This window comes from Thamnophis sirtalis, unplaced genomic scaffold, assembly GCF_051295495.1.
Source record: "Thamnophis sirtalis isolate CommonGarterSnake01/CBP01778 unplaced genomic scaffold, rThaSir2_p1.2 scaffold_15, whole genome shotgun sequence".
Classification (NCBI taxonomy): Eukaryota; Metazoa; Chordata; class Lepidosauria; order Squamata; family Natricidae; genus Thamnophis; species Thamnophis sirtalis.
In genome coordinates this window covers 26,214,521-26,231,990 of record NW_028261395.1, presented here as the reverse complement: position 1 = coordinate 26,231,990, position 17,470 = coordinate 26,214,521, and the positions used below count along the sequence as shown (strand labels likewise).

General features: G+C 37.9%; 1 protein-coding gene across 4 annotated transcripts in view; it reads left to right on the top strand.

Annotated features, from left to right (window-relative positions):
* Positions 1–17,470, top strand: part of MYPN (myopalladin) — a 117,912-nt gene that overhangs the window by 23,258 nt on the left and 77,184 nt on the right. For 3 of the 4 annotated variants that reach the window (XM_087702515.1, XM_087702517.1, XM_087702513.1), the window contains exon 1: positions 4,258–4,506. The exons of the other annotated variant lie outside the window; for it this stretch is intronic. The gene's annotated coding sequence lies outside the window, so the exon portion shown is untranslated. Of the gene's footprint in view, positions 1–4,257; positions 4,507–17,470 lie in introns of those variants that run through there. 4 annotated transcript variants of the gene reach the window in all.

Sequence of the window (17,470 nt, the reverse complement as noted above, 5' to 3'; positions counted from 1 at the left end):
CCCTCTCCTCTTGCTTTCAATCACTTTCATTTCAGAAATCAAATCATTAATCTTTGTGTTCATTTTTCTCTTCAGGTTTTGGAGCTCCATCTCCCACATTTTTTTTTCTGATATAAACTCCATCTTCTTGTCAATTCTCGAAGTTACCTCCAATAACTTTTGAATTGCATCCCAAATCTTTCGCAAAATTAAAGTTTCCTCTTCTGAAAATTGATCCATGTTTCCAAATTGCAAATTACTGACACTCTAGCTTTCAAAAATCATTTGCAATCTTCACAAGAAAGAGGTTCCATTTTTTTCCCTCTCCCAGTGCCAATAAGGATCTCAAAGGACAGCTATGGTAAACACATTGTGCCCTTGGTCCTTATCACTTTTAGTTACGGAGCTTTGAAATACAAATGCGTAGTTTCAAAAAAAAGACCTCTAGCTTCTAGCCTCCGAGTAGTAGCAATTATTTTCCTTCACTCTCTTATCTCAGATTTAAGAGGGACAAAGTTCTTAAATGGAGTTTAATAGCAAATAATAGGTGATTTTTGTTAGAGTAGAGAGGGAGATTTTGATCCTTAAGTTGTAAAATAAAGCAGGAAGCAGCCGAAGAAGAAAAACCGATCCATTCACTTTAAGAAGAGGGGAGAGAGAGAAAAAAAATTGTGAGGAGCACTTCAATCGACAAAGTGTAGTTACAAAAAGAAAAGCATACTAACCAAAATAATCCAATGAAGATCAGTTCTGCCGCTAACTTCTTCTGCTTAAGGATTTAATTTAGCATAAAAAAGAAGTTCTTTTGGGCAATTTTTTTTCAAAACAGAAAGAATTCACCAAATGATCACACTTTTTCTTTCTGTTTCCTTCCGTTCCTTAGCCATCCCCACTTTATCAGCCTAGTCTGCCTTTTGTCACCAGCTAGAAGTCCTTCTCTTGTATCAATCAGAGACTTCCGTTGTCCCTGATATCAGCAAGATGTGGTCTTCCTGTTCACCATCTCTTCAGGACGGTTTAGGTCCGATTGGACCTCCCCAGTGGCAAAAGTATCAGCTGCAGTCTCAGAACATTGAGACTGCATGCCCGTACCAAAGGGATGTTGGTTCCTTCTCTCAAACCAGAAGCAGGACTACTAGACCAAAAAATGGATAAACAATCTCAATACATAATCATACACATACTCATTGCAGCCAGTTTTTGCACAAAACATTGCAGCTTTTGCACAAAACTGGAAAAAAATCAATACACCCGCAGATGAAACAATAATTAGAAAAATACTCGAATGTGCAGAGATGGGCAAAATGACAATAGAACTAAAAGAAAGAGAAGAATTGGATTTTTATAAAATATGGAATAAAGTTTGTAAGTGGCTATAAAACAGAAGCCAAAACAGAAAATAGAGAATGCAAATATATGGTGGTATAAATAAGCAATATTATTATAAATGTTAGCACTACTGTTGTTATATTATAGGACAAGGTTAAAGCAATAGGAAGGCAAAGCAGAATGGAGAATTATAAAAACTAAACAGGAAAGATGATACAGAAGGCTGTATAATTACTTTATATTGTTATGTATGTTTTGTGTTTTGTTTGTTCTGGTGGTGTTTTTCTTTCTGTTTTTAAAGATTAAAACATTCAATAAAAAATATTAGAAAAAGAAAAAATGGCTGCTCAATGTTGAATCACACCCCAAGGTGTCCGGAATAGGAAAGAAAAATAATGAAGGCTGTAATGAGAGGAATAACGTTGAGTGAGAAATAGGTATTGTTTTTCTGTCTTGGAAACAGAACAAGATGAACAGATTGTCAGATTTTCAAGAGATATATAAACAGCCAAGCCTTCCTCTGAAGATGTGCATCCTTTGGAGCACACAAGAAAGAAACTTAGAAACTTTTCTTACTTGTATATAACCAATACGCCAAGGATTTATGTTGGTGTTTTTCCTCCCTCTTCTTGAGACAAGTTGTGCCACATATGCAATTTGTCACAATTCGCTAATCATTCTGGGCCTAGAACCAGCCAGCACCTACTGGCCATGTTAGTTTGGTGTTGACATATCTTTTCCTAGTACAGTCTGCTTTGACCAGTGAGAGGGTCCAAGCCTTTCAGATCAAGGTACTCTTGGAGCAATAGCATTTATATACCACTTCACACTGCTTTACGACATTCTCTAAGCAGTTTTACAGAGTCAACCTAATGCCCCCAACAATCTGGGTCCTCATTTTACCCACCTCGGAAGAATAGAAGGCTAAGTCAATTTTGAGCCTCATGAGATTCGATCTGCCAAATTCCAAGCAGCGGGTGATCAGCAGAAGTAGCCTGCTGTACTGCACTCTAGCCACTGCAGTACTGCACTCTAACCACAGCGTCAAGATCTCCCTCTTGAAACAATAGCAATAGCATTTATATACTGCTTCACAGTGCTTTACGGCATTCTCTAAGCAGTTTTACAGACTCAACATATTGACCCCAATGATCTGGGTCCCCATTTTATCAACCTCAGAAGGATGGAAGGCAGTGTCAACCTTGAGCTGGTGAGGATCAAACTCCTGGCAGTGAGCTGAATTAGCCTGCCATACTGCATTCTAACCACTGTGCCACCACAGTGCCTATGTACCAGCCAATTTCTGAGTTGCTCTCCAGCTTAGAGACTAAATGGATCTAAAGTGCTAAAGGCAGCAGGGAAAGGAACAGTACACTGAAAGAAGAGAAAGAATGCCAGTTCCTTATATACTACTTCCAGTTCTTTATGTACCCAGTGCAACCCACACCATGCTTGCTGGCTGTTGCTTGGGCTGATTATGGACACAGCTTTAGCGTTCTTGGAGGTTAGTGCTTAATCATCTTTTTAAACCTTTTCAGTATGAACTCGTACCTAAGTGCATAGTAGACCCATCCTCCATTCCATGTTAGGAAGAGTGATTCGTGGATGTTTTCCTCATGGCTTGTGATATTCAGTAGGAGGAGAGAAAGAGAAGGCTAAGGAAATCCATTAATCCCAGCCCTACATGTTGTAAAGCAGAACAGTATCTATGGTCAATATTATTCTTGTGGCAGGTTTGGGATCTTTGATGACGCCAATATATATTATGGCAATAGAGTTTTCTGCCAGATGAAGGACTTGTATTTTAACTGGTCTATGTGGATGAACCTTTAATATTTCAAAATGTTGTGAGCAGCCCAGTGTTGTGTAATTTCGGGTTATGAAGCCTTAAAATCCTAAATTCCTTCAAACTCCACTGTTTGTCTTCCAGATGTTTCAGCATCCAAAATGCCAAGATTCCAACCAATATGGTGGTTGTGCTAAAGAGAAGTGCTGGGTTGGAAAAGGCTAACTGAAACAAACAAGCTTTGAAAACAAGCTAATCTGGTAATAAAGTTAGGTGTCACATATAATTTGAGCAAACTAGTGTTAGAAGAAATGTCCTTCTGGATTCAGTTCCAAGTGGGGAAAAAGACACTGGATTCATGGAAGTTGCTTGGAAAGAAGATTTATTGATGGTAGACAGGATGGTTTGAGGTCCTGGGGAAAAGGGGGGTCATATGCCTTGACCTTGAGGAAAGAAAAAGGGCAGAGATGCTGAGACTCCCTGGGTTTTATGACCTCTTTTGGGCCCCACCTTAGAGTTTCCTGTTCCTGTACAAAAAATGTATCTCATTGGCTGTCAGACTCCCAGAGGGCGGGGGTCTTAGCTAACTTTGTAGACTTTCTGTGTCCCAGGCTTGGGTGGTGCAATCTCCCAAGGTCCTAGGTGGTGAGATGAGTAGAGGGCTAATCCTATCATGTCCTGAGGGCCATGTCTTAATCCCATCATCCTGGAGCTGAAGGGGGTAGATTTTTGTTATGTAGAATAACTTTTAATATTTCCTAAAATATTTCATTTTTCTAGGAGAGGGGTGGGTGCTAACTTCCTACACTAGAAAGGAAGAGGAGGAGGAAGAAGAGAAAGAGAAGGAGAAGGAAAAGAGAAGAGCTGAAACCCTATTACTGTATTGTCTACTTTTCAAATAAAACCACTTGATTTGACATGACTTTGTATTAGACTATACCAAACTCAGTTTGTATTTTCTCATGAATGAGTCTTGCCTAGAATGCTGAAGCATCAAGGGAAAATATTCCAGGTTGGGGTGGGGGTGGAGGGTGAGGAGAAAGAGAAAATGTTCAAATCCCCCACCGCCACAGCAGTGAAATCCCTTTGCTCGATATTACCCTGTCCAATGAAGAGAAATGTTTCACAGGCACATGGTTTGTACGTCTCAAAATAACTTGGGACCTGCACAGTGACAAATGCTATTGCTTCAGTCGTGACAGGTTGTCCAGCTTCTTACAGCTATCTTCCCTCAAAACATAAAGTTAACTTTTATTTTTTGACTGATGGAGTCAGTTATTTGAAGTTATTTCCGTGCCAAAGAAACTGAAGAAGCACCATCACTTTGGTTACTATAATCTCTTACTTAGGAATCATTGTCACTGTGCCAGAGTGCCAGAGTTGGATGTCAACATCTGGAGGAATTAGAAAAGGTAACCTATTTGATTTTCAAAAGTGGATGGTGTTTTGATGAAATGTGCCCAGAGGGTTGGTGGGATCCATAATATGTCAGATTGCTAATAATTGTAGATAATTACCCAGAGTCAAACTAGATTAAAATAGAAACAAGAATCTTCAGAATATGAAGAACTTGTTTCTTCCTATGTGTTGAAAGGAGTTGTTCCAAATTCTCCCCCTCAAATTCCCATGTATGCTTGTTTAGTTATTTTGAGCAGAATGCTGATTTGTAGAAATGGCACAGATGTTAATTCTGTTTCTCCGCCTGTGGTTTTTAACATAGTTGAAATTGTTGTTTTATCATCCCTAATTAAGAACCCTCATAGATCCTTTATTTCCACTAAATCCTGATTAATATGACTTCTTATTTAAAATCTAATGTGTGTGAGTTTACATGAGAGTGAAATAGGGAAAGAGAGAGAGAGAGAGAGAGAGAAAGAAAGAATGTGTCATGTAAAATGATACGGCTGGCTATATTTAGTGCTTGGAGATCTGCTCTGTGGATTAATGTACACAACAGCTGCAGGAATAGTCTTGCTTGAAGAACATTACTCTCTCTCAACCCTCACCATCCCTCTCTCTTTCTCTCTCTGGAAAAAAATGTTTTTGACTGTCAGTGGCAAATGTTTGGCATGCAATTTTAAACAGCAGAGTAGAGCAGCGTCATGAATTGAGAGAAGATCATATGGAAACTTAATTAGATTAGGTTTCCAGATCTCTTATTGGACACTTAACATAAAAATTCTTCTATGTGAAGTTCTTCTTATTTTTAGGTAAAAATCAATTTAATATTTTTTAAACCCTAGATTTGTAAAGCAAAGCTGAGGAAACAAACTATGTAGATTATGTAAAAGGCTTCTACATTCTACAAGGAAAATTAGAATGTAGACCAGGAATGTCCAACCTTGGCAACTTTAAGACTTGTGGACTTCAACTTTCAGAATTCCCCAGCCGGTTGTGGTGTAGATTATGAATGTAACCCTTGACAAAAATATTCATATCGGAAAAGTTCTAATCTGTGATTGTTAAATTGTTGAACATGTATTTCTGAAACCATGCTCTGGTATGTCTTCTTGAAAGATGATGCTGGAATAACTAGAGAATTGCAGTTCAATTTTTTTGAGGCATCTATTTTCTATAATAAGTAATATGCCTTTGAAATATTATTCACAGTTTATTTCATCCAAAGCATTATACTTAGGCTTCAAACCAATAATACCATGGAAATTAGTAGCAATGACAGTTTGAATTATAGCATTTCACTATAGATATATTTGTCACTGTGATTATTATTATTTTAATTTTCAATTCGATTCACAGTCTGGGACTGGTAAAAACTTAACAGTTCAAGTCCTAAGCAAGGACTTAGGCAGTAGGGTGGTTTTTTGTGAAGTCAGGATATTCAGGTCTAATAAGTTCAAAATGTCCATGTATCTATGTATCCCTTTGGATATTGCTCCAAGGCCTCCTATTACTATTGGTACACCATTGATTTCTTCCTCCATAGTCGCTCAACTTCAATTTGCAAATTATGATAATTTGTTATTTTGCTAGCTGTTTCACTTCAATTCGTACATCACCTAGTATTGTAATATCAATGAACCAGACTTTTTTTCTTTTCCACAATAGTGATGTCAGGTGTGTTATGGACCAGATGTTTGTCTGTTTGGATTCAAAAGTCTCACAGGATCTTGACTTGCTAATTTTTAAGAACTTTGTCAATTTGGCATTCCTAATCATTTTTGCTGCATTCGAACCCAAACTTCTGGCAAAACTACCCATGTATTATTATTATTATTATTATTATTATTATTATTATTATTATTATTATTATACAATTGTATAACAGCGGCCAATTGTTTCGCTGGATTTGGCATTGGTTACTAGTCGGGCCCAACCCAGGGGCCTAGGACATTGTAACGTATTTTCGTAATATGTATGCAGATCCAAGCAGTGCGGCTTTTTGCATTTGACTGATGGTGATTTTGTCAATTTTTAACTGTTTTAAATGTAATTCCAGTGCTTTTGGAATAGCACCCAGTGTGCCAATTACCACTGGAATTACCACTGCTGGATTGTGCCATAATCGTTGAATTTCGATTTTTAAGTCCTGGTATTTCGCAATTTTTTCATATTCCTTCTCATCGACCCTGCTATCGCCTGGTATTGCAATGTCTATGATTGTAACCTTGTTTTTCTCAACCAGTGTGATGTCTGGTGTATTATATTATTATTATTATTATTATTATTATTATTATTATTATTATTATTATTATTATACAATTGTATCACAGCGGCCAGTTGTTTCGCCGGATTTGGCATTGGTTACTAGTCGGGCCCCATCCAGGGGCCTAGGACGTCGTAACGTATTTTCGTAATATGCGTGCAGATCCAAGCAGTGCGGCTTTTTGCATTTGACTGATGGTGATTTTGTCAATTTTTAACTGTTTTAAATGTAATTCCAGTGCTTTTGGAATAGCACCCAGTGTGCCAATTACCACTGGAATTATCACTGCTGGTTTGTGCCATAGTCGTTCAATTTCGATTTTTAAGTCCAGGTATCTTGCGATTTTTTCATGTTCCTTCTCGGCGACCCTGCTATCACCTGGTATTGCGATGTCTATGATTGTGACCTTATTTTTCTCAACCAGTGTGATGTCTGGTGTATTATGCGCCAGTATTTTGTCGGTTTGTATACGGAAATCCCACAAGATCTTGACCATCTGATTTTCGGTGACTTTTTCAGGCTGATGTTCCCACCAGTTTGTTGCTGTTTTAATATTATAATTTTTGCACAAATTCCAATGGATCATTTGTGCTACTGAATTGTGCCGCAATTTATAATCAGTCTGCGCGATTTTTTTACAGCAGCTGAGTATGTGATCAACAGTTTCATCAGCTTCTTTGCAAAGTCTGCATTTGGCATCATCAGAGGATTTTTCGATTTTGGCCTTAATGGCATTTGTGCAGATAGCTTGTTCTTGCGCAGCCAGGATTAGTGACTCTGTTTCTTTCTTTAATGTACCTGTTTTTAACCATAACCAAGTTTGTTCACTGTGCACTTTATCTTTTATTTTTTCCAGAAATTGGCCATGCAGTGCTTTGTTCTGCCAACTCTCCATTCTTGATTTTATCACATCTTTTCTGTATTCTTGTTTCGTCTGTTGGGCCTTCAGTAGATTTTTGTTCTTTACTTCGATTAATAGATGTTCTTGACTTTCTTTTAAATAATCAGCCAGTGCATGTTTTTCTTCTTCAACTGTTTGCTTCACTTATAATAATCCTCTGCCACCTGATTTTCGGGGCAGATATAGTCTATCAGTATCACCACGTGGATGTAAACTGTAGTGCATTGTCATTAGTTTCCTGGTTTTTCGGTCCAAAAGGTCCAAATCAGCTTGTGTCCAGTTAACTATACCAGCTGTGTATCTTATAACTGGTATTGCCCAGGTATTTATGGCCTTGATTGTATTTCCACCATTCAATTTAGATTTCAAAATTTTCCTAACTCTATTGGTGTACTCTCGCCTGACAATAGTTTTTACTTCTCCATGCTTGATGTTATCCAACTGCAGAATGCCTAAGTATTTGTAGGCTTCATTTTCTTTGAATTTAATTAATTGGCCATTGGATATTCCCTCACATGCAGTGATTTTGCCCCTTTTTATGGCTACAGTGGCGCATGCCAAACTGCATTGAAATATCGGTGCTGAATACTCGGACTGTGTTTGTCAATGATTGGATTTCTATTTCTGACTTTCCATAGAGTTTCAAATCATCCATATATAGTAAATGCGAAATTTTTTCAGCTTCTTTGGCTGTTTGGTAGCCTAATTTCATTTTTTTTAAGTTTACTGATAGTGGGATCATTGCAATGATGAAGAGAAGAGATGAAAGTGAATCACCTTGGAAAATGCCTCGCTTGATATTAACCATTCCGTAGATCTTGTTCCCTACTGCCAACTCAGTTCTCCATTGTTTCATCGCCTTTTCAGTAAAGGATGTAATATTTTTGCTAATGGCAGTTGTTTCTAAGCATTTTATGATCCAACTGTGTGGCAGTGAGTCAAATGCCTTTTTGTAATCAATCCAGACCATATTCAAGTTCGTTTTTCTGTTCTTACAATTTTCTAATATCATGTTATCAATTAGAAGCTGATCTTTTGTGCCCCTGCTCCTTCTTTTGTTGCCTTTTTGCTCTACTGGCAAGATGTTGTTTGTTTCCAAATAATCCATCATGTTATCTGCAATAATGCCTGTGAGTAATTTGAAGGTTGCTGGCAAGCATGTTATTGGTCTGTAGTTTTCAGGTGTTGTTCCTTTAGTTGCATCTTTCTGAATCAAGTATGTTTTTCCAGTTGTCAACCATTCATCAATTTGGCCCTTTTGTAAAATTTCATTCAGTTGCCTGGCCAATATTGCATGTAAACTGGTCAGATATTTGAGCCAGAAACCATGTAATTAGTCCTTTCCAGGTGATGTCCAATTCTTTACCTTTTTAACTCGATTTTTGACCATCTCAGTTGTTATTTCTAATACTTGCATTTGTTTGTTGCCAATGCTTTTCTCAAAGTCATGTATCCACTTTGCTTTCTTGTTGTAGTCCTTTGCATTTTCCCACAATTCTTTCCAGAATTCAACTGTGGCCTGTTTTTCTGGTTTTTCACTTTTGGTGTCACCATTCACATTAAGACTTTGATAAAAATGCCGTTGGTCTGATCGAAATTGCTGATTTTGTTTATATTGGATGATGATGATGATGATGATGATGATTATTTACTTTATTCATTAAACATGAAACTGTCAATTGAACATTCAAAAATGCATCACAAATACCACTGACTGGTGCTAATGGTTGATACGGGTTGCTGCCAGTGTCCTAAGTATCAACCAAGTACCTTCTTAAGATGTACGATGATGATGATTTCCACTAGTGAATATCCAAACATAAGAGATTATGTTCTTAATGCCCCCCACCAACTAGGCTATCAATATTTTGAGACATTTAAGCCAGAGATAGTATATTATAAACTATCTATAGTTTATAGTTTGTGATAGTATTACAAAGCATTGTACTTCAAGTAATTATTCAACATATCGAAGTGGTTAATGATTCAATACCAGTAATCTAAGAATTAGTATGAACAGAAGTCACTTTTACTTCATTTTGGAGAACAACTAAAATTATACAAATCATCTATTCCCAAATAATCATATTAAATAAGTAAATTACTTCTTTTATTGTAAAAAAAAAACCTAGAACAGAAAGTTTCTATCCTTAGAATATATTCAAAACTGTAGCTGAGCTATCAGGGAAAGTCCAATATTTCTTTCAATTACTCAAGCATTTTTGATATCTTCTCATTTCTGGCCAGGGCTTCTTTTTGATTTAAGAATATCTTTATCAACACATAAGACAGGAAGGCTACCCGACTTATATTAAATATTGCTTGATATTGCTGGATTCTCATTGGAGTGAATTGTGCCTTAGATCTGTTCCACCATTAATCCTACCTGATATATGTGCTGCTACGTGCATGGTTACAACAGAACAGCCTGTAGCAGACAGTTTAATAATGCAAAATATGAGACAGAAACTGCCCAGCACTGGATGTAGTAGATCCAACTGTGCAGAACTTCCTGAAGCTTCTAAGAAATGCAGCTGCAATGGAATACCCCCATGGCCTCCATCTGAGGTCAGTGGGAAATTGATTTCAAACCCAGAAGCCACACATTTTTTTAGAATTGGTGGCATTATTTGGTATGGATAGTTTGAGCTTCGTTCCATACCTGACTTCCAGGACAGATCTTTATAGTATCCATAGGGTATGATTATAAATGGTCAAAATAACAGCACTGCACCCTTTAAAAACTGGCAGAACTTCAATTGCACCATTGCAGCCACCATCTTGAGTTTATTTTTACTAAAGTCCTGTGGACATTCTTGTACATTCAGCAGTCCATTAACTCATTCTCTTTAATTTCTTGCAAATAAAAACATTTGTCTATCTGCCATGTCAAAGTCCCTTTTCCCACACTTGTGATTTTAATATACGTCAGCCTCTTCTTATTCTAATGGCAAACCCAGAACCCAATTTAATTGTTTTAAACCACAAGGTCAGCTTTACATATATTTCAATATACAGATCCATATCGTATCATAGTCATTGATTGAGCTTCATGTTTAATGTTAGATAGGAATGCACAATGCCCAATCTCCATTTTTTTCTAGAAACCAGTGAAGTCTGAAACTTAACTTTTTACATGCATGCCAACTGGAGGAAAGAGTAACACTCACCATGTGCAGAATGCTATTCTGTTCCATCCCTATGGTGAGCCATTATACCTTTGGAGAATTGAATGAAGAACTTCATTCTTTCTCTCTTAATCTGCCTTCCAAAATTTAGGGCACATACTCCCATCCTTCCCACCACATTGTCCTCATCTCTTTCCTATGCCAGAGCAAAATGTCTTAAAAACATATTTAGTTGTTTCAATCGTGGTATTTTCTATCTCCCCCAGTGGTGGGATTCAAATAGTTTAACAACCGGTTCTCTGCCCTAATGACCAGCTGGGTAGGTGGGGCTCAGTGGTCATGTGACCAGGTGGGGGTGGCCAACTCAATGTCACTCAGGTCAATGGGCACTTTGCCTTAGCTGTGACAATGTAATAAGGGTTAACCGGAGAGGCAGTTTCTGTAAGCAGGGCAATAAAGATTAGGCTAGAAACAACACCATAATGTTTCCTTCCTGCCTTCCTTACAGGATTAGCCTTGTAAAGTGGAAAAAAACAAAAGGAGATTTCTTCCAACAACCGGTTCTCCGAACTGCTTAGAAAGTTAACAACCGGTTCTCCTGAATAGGCATGAACTGTCTGAATCCCACCACTGATCTCCCCCTGATACAATTTCTGTCATAGCATCCTTTACTCATGATGTAGTTGCTGAAGAGGTCAGAACTGGGACCTGCCTGGCTTTGTTCTAGGATAAAGAGGATCTACTTTCTCAGTAAGCATTTCGGCTTCAGCTGAAGAAGAGATGAGACACCTGCATTCATTTGTCCACATAATACAAGATCAGTCTAATCCAAACTGCTTTCTCAAGGTTTTCACAGGTTCTAGATGCTTCTTTGAAGACGTGCTGGAGTTTTGCTTTAAAAAAAACATGACTAATCTTCTCTTGAGAGACTGCTAGTCTCAGGCTATGCAGGTAGTCAATTTAAAATGGGAAAGAGAGACAACTTCTATCAGCCATGTCAGCCAATGAGTATATTTGAGGCTTTCTACTTCTTCTGACCACAAGGAGTTTTACGTAGCTATTGTTTTATTCCTTTGTTGGGACAGGCAGAATTTTGCCCACTTCAAGAACTACTTCCATCAGCCACAGCCATTCATTGCTAGCTCCCTTGTAGCACTAGCTGAGGATGGAGTTTGCTCATTATCTCATTATTCTCTCCTATTTTGCCCTGTTCTTCTTCTGTTCCTCTCACTCCTGTGGGCACATCACAGGTTTAGAGGAGGCTGTAGGAATGAAATAGAAGAGCGCTCTGTGCCACTTTTCCTCCTGCTTTTCTCTTCATCCTTCTGTGCCACTGAACTTTCAGCTCAACATTTGTCAACACCGAGTTTTCTGAAAGACCATTGGGCCAGGATTCAGAAGCAGCACAACTAACGGGTCCAAGGCAGGAAGCATCCCTATACCTGTGACTTGTTAGTTAGACAAGTTGACGGGTGTCTCTAAACCCACCATCCCGAGGACCCACCTGCACTCACCCATCCCTGCCCCACCCCACATTAGAATGATGGGTGTTTTCCTGACAGCAAGCGAGGGATGGTAGGAGAGAAAACGAAACTGAAGAATCCACTGACTTCTTCTAACATGCTCCATCTTAAAACTGAAAGGATGGCATCACTCACCAGCCTCACTGCTGGGGGCAGAATAGGTCTTGGCCAACAAGACAGCAAATGTTATGCCAGCATTCATTTTATTTATTTATTAAATTTACATGCTGCCCATATCACTATCAAGAGTGACTCTGGTAAACATACTTTTCTGCTGGGACAAGAACTGGGAAATTGTGCTTCAACATGTCTGTCTTTCTTTCTGCGCTTATTCACCTCTGATCCTGTCCCGCTTGAGAACTTTCATATTGTTGCAATTATAGCTCAAAGCAGGTCATACATTAACTGTGAATGAACATATAATGAATTAATCATTGAGGGACATTGGCATCTCATACCTAAATTGTTTGCAGACATTTTTAAAGAGAGGACCCATAATGTTCATTGTGTAGGCTGAAAAATGCATGTGCCTTCTTATACTGTATGTTGCTGTGCAGTATCTTATTGCAATGCCAGTAAGTTTCGTAACATTTTTTTAAAGAGATGGACACATTTCCAAATCTGTGTAGCACATGGATATTTTTTTAAATAAGAGCAATAAGAGATTTTTTATAATTACATCAGTATTCTGAAAAATATTGAAATCTTATTTTGTTCTCAATGCAAGAGGAAAAATATCTAACAGTTTTAGAGTATCGCCTAACAAACAATGCTTTCAAAATTATAGAAGACTTAATTAGTATATTTCACTCAGTTGATCAATATAAATAATAATGAAAGCATATAGATAGAAAGGATTTAAACTGTTAGTATGCAATACTTTGATAAGATCTGTTGACCTTAAACTGTTAGTAGGCAATACTTTGATAAGATCTGTTGACCTTAAACTGTTAGTAGGCAATACTTTAATTAGGTCTGTTGAAACTACAACTAAAATTGCAATTTTGTACTAGTAGAATTACTTCTGTTCCATTAAAGGGAGTATTAAGCCTGTCCTTAATACTAGGTCAGTGAATTTTTTAAAATCACAAGTAGTTTGGAAATAAATAGGGAGTCAGTAAGATTTAAGAATAAATCATATCAAGCCAATGCATTGTAATTTAATATGCAGACTATTTAGTGATTATATCTAAGAAAGAGATTGACACCAAACATCTAGGCAACTAAAATGGATTCCATGTCAAATTCTTTTCAACATGCCAAAATCCATATTACAATTTATTGGTAGAACAATGCAATGTAATTAAGCAATGCAATTGTCAAGTGAGATATCAAGTGACCATGACAGACATACTATCTCTTGTCTACTGCAGTCATTAAGCAGGATATCACATGACTTTACTGCTGGCTTCTGTATTGAATCTGCTTCTTGGAAGCTGGGTGTGAAGCTGGGTCATGGGATTGTAGGGTGCTTCAATCACTATAAAAGGCTTCCAGTTGCAAAACACCTGAATGATCACTAAATAAGAAAGTTGTTAAGCAAGGACTACTTGTAATGGATCATCCACAGAATCTGCAGTTACATATAGTGCAGTAATCAATAATGTGTGATCTAAAACTATTACTGTGGAGAAACAAATTTTGCATTTTTCAAAATTGTACTTCGTAAGCAAAAAGGACAAGATTGTTGGTATAAGGAAAAGGAGGGCAAACTAGACAATCTAATGAAAGCTAAGTTTACATTTACAAGGTAGAAATACTTTGAGATAATGTTCAAAGTTAAATAAAATCTAAGAGTTGGGGAATCATGTGGTGTTACTTAAGAGCTGGAGATGTGTCCTTAAACAGCGGGACTCCATTTAAAGTCAAGAAATGCCAATCATGCTTCATATTGTATTCTCCAAAGCAAGTAACAAAGGATAGGTAGCCATATCTAGAAATTCAAAATATGGCTACCTAGGTCTATCCACCTATCCAGATTTATGTATAGATTTAAATGGAGTATAGACTTGAATGGAGAAATTACCTGTTATCTGATATTTGGTCAGGCATGAAGGATCAGGTCCACATATAAAAATGCAATTAAATTGATTTATTGCTGTTCATGTCTATACATAGGAATAATATCAACAAATAGAATAGAATAGAATAACAGGGCTGGAAGGGACCTTGGAGGTCTTCTAGTCCAACCCTCTGCTTAGGCAGGAAACCCTATACCACTTCAGACAAATGGTTATCCAACATCTTCTTAAAAACTTCCAGTGTTGGAGTATCTAAAACCTCTGGAGGCAAGTTGTTCCAGTGATTAATTGTTCTGTCAGGAAATTTCTCCTTAGTTCTAGGTTGCTTCTCTCCTTAATTAGTTTCCACCCATTGCTTCTTGTCCTACCCTCAGGTGAGTTAGATAAGGACCCATAGAATTCAAGAGGGGTGGGACTTAGTCCACTTGTGGTTATGTAGAAATGCTATTCAGTTCCTCCTTTAACTCCTACCCCAGGTTCTGCCACACCTTCCTCTAGTATTTTAGGGTATTCTTTAACTAGCCTTTTATAAATTGGGAGTATAACTCCCAAAATTCCTAGCTAAAATGGGCAGCATATCTTGAAGACCCCATGCTGAGAAAAATGCTTTACTTCAAGGACGAATCAGCATTTAATACAAATAAAGCATTTGTAATCTTGAAGTTCAGTTTGGGCTCTTGTTTCTCTTTTTGTTATCCACTCAAATTGAGCATCCATAATAATCAAGTAGCCTTAAAAGCACAATTGAATACAGTTATTTATTTGTACAGTAGAGTATCGTAATGGAGGTTTCTGGAAAGCCTCCAGGGGAAGTCTTTCTCATACACTTGTGGAACACACTTGAGCTTTGAAACATACTTTAGATGTTTGTGCTGGAACAACAGATTCAGTCATGACAAGTTATTGTAATATTGTATAATCTAATGACAGCTAAGAATATTTGATTGATGGGGGAGAGTTAAGAAAAGTTCTTTCTTTTATAGTAAAAAGGAGGAATTGAATGTCTTAAGTTGCATGTTTGTTCTTCATCTTTTATTTTTAAAAATATAATTGGTTAAGAACTGCATAAAATATTAGCATTCAGTTATTAATTGGTCTAGGGCAGAGATGGCAAACCTTTTTGGCACTGAGTGCCCAAATCGGAACGTGTGTATGTGTGTGTGCCGGAGCTCCGGAAACTCAAAGACCAACTGGCTGGTGCACATGCACATGCTGGCCAGCTGGTCTTCACGCACGCCTTAGCACGGGAAACTCGAAGACCATATGGCCCATGCATATATGCACACCAGCTAGCTGGTTTTCAGGTTTCTTGAATTCCGGCACTCATGAAGATCAGCATGCACCATAAACCAGAAGAGCAGCTGGTGATGGCGCATGTACCTACACAGAGGGCTCTGCATGCCACCTCTGGCATGCGTGCCATAGGTTCGCCATCGTGGGTCTAGGCCTAGGCCTAGGCAGAGCTTGGGGTATTCTCTGACAATCCATTGGATGCTGTATCTTGAAACATCAGAGTGCTTAGTTAGAGGATCAGAGTGCTGTTAAGTAGAATGTTGACTAAAGAGTCAACAAAATATTGATCAAAATCAAATGTATACTGTTAGAAAAGGATTCATGCCTGGAGTGTAATTCTGAGTAAAGAGATTTAGGAGTTCTAATTGTTCACAAATGAGCCAGAAACGTTTTGATCTCAGTGAGAGACTTAGTTTGGGATGATTAGCAAGTCCATCACAAGTAGAAGGTGATACCAGCTAATAATCCCTTAGTTTGAAAGGACAGTGTTGCTCATTCTATTGCTAATTTGAGACAGAGAATTTATATTGAAGTGCATCTCACTAAAATCCTTTAAATAAAGGCATGGCTTCAAAGAAAGCCCTGTAACCTTTCTACCTAGCATCTCCCAAATGCTTTTGATTGCAGTCTCATTACTCCATTATGGGAGATAAAAACTATAGCCCATCTACGGCTGAAGGTCATTGACTTGGCAAAGACAGGCAGAAGAATATTCCACAACAATTCACAGTATATTCTTCGACTCCTGTGAGGTATTGGCAAGTGCTCCTTAGTATTTTGCATGAATTAAATTTCATGCAAATGTGTGAGAGTACAGTCTCCATGCCTACCTTCTAACTGTTCTAGTTGGCCTAGAAGTACAGTAAAAGAAAACATAGCACAGGTCAAAATTTATTCTGAGATACTAGCTTGTCTCTCCTACCTAAAAATATTTCCAATTAATTTTTTATTTATTTAGTAATTTAGTTATTAAAATATATGCAGCCCACCTCCCCTACAAGGTGATTCTTTAAAGTATAAATCTATCATTGCAAAATTTGACATTTTGACAGATTCTCAATGAGGATATAACATGCTTGTGGGATCATCCCAACAAGTGAATTAGATGATCCTTGTGGATTTTCTAGTTCAAATTTCTCCTTCCATAGTTGCCGAATAGATACGTCTATGAAGCCCACAAGTGAACATAATTAAAATAGCTTTCTACCTCAGACTCCTCCTTTTGAGTGGAAATGATTGATTGATTATGCAGCGTCAAGTTATTTTTGACTCCAAACTACCACTTTGATAAATTTCTTCCATAACAATCATTCTTTTACCTCATCTTCCAAAGCAGCATTCACTGCCACTGTAACAGAGTCCATACACCTTTCTGCTGGTCTTCTTTATTTCTTTCCTTCCACCTTTACTACATTGGAATGTTTTCCGGAAAACTGGGTCTTCACGTAATAGTTGATATTAGGAATCTTCCTACAATTGCACCATTGTTACCCTGCATTGATTCTGATGTTTCAATGCAGCCTCAGTGCCACAACCAAAAGAGTCACATTTTATTATCTGACTGCTACTTTGATTCAACTTTGATTCAGATTGATGGTATGGCCCACGATCCCAGACAGATCATGGTAGAATAGTTCAACTGACTTACAATCTGGCTCACTGCCAGCTCTGATGCACAGAACTTGGGGGGGGGGGGGCTTCCCGTTCCTAGGAATTCCCCTCGCTATGTTCCCTGACTCCTGGGCTTTTTCTCCCTGCAGGCGTTAAGCCATGGTGACTACAGAATGTTTTCGTACCTAAATAGAGGAGAGAGCTGGCTTTTATGATTGTGATATCCTAGTCTTCT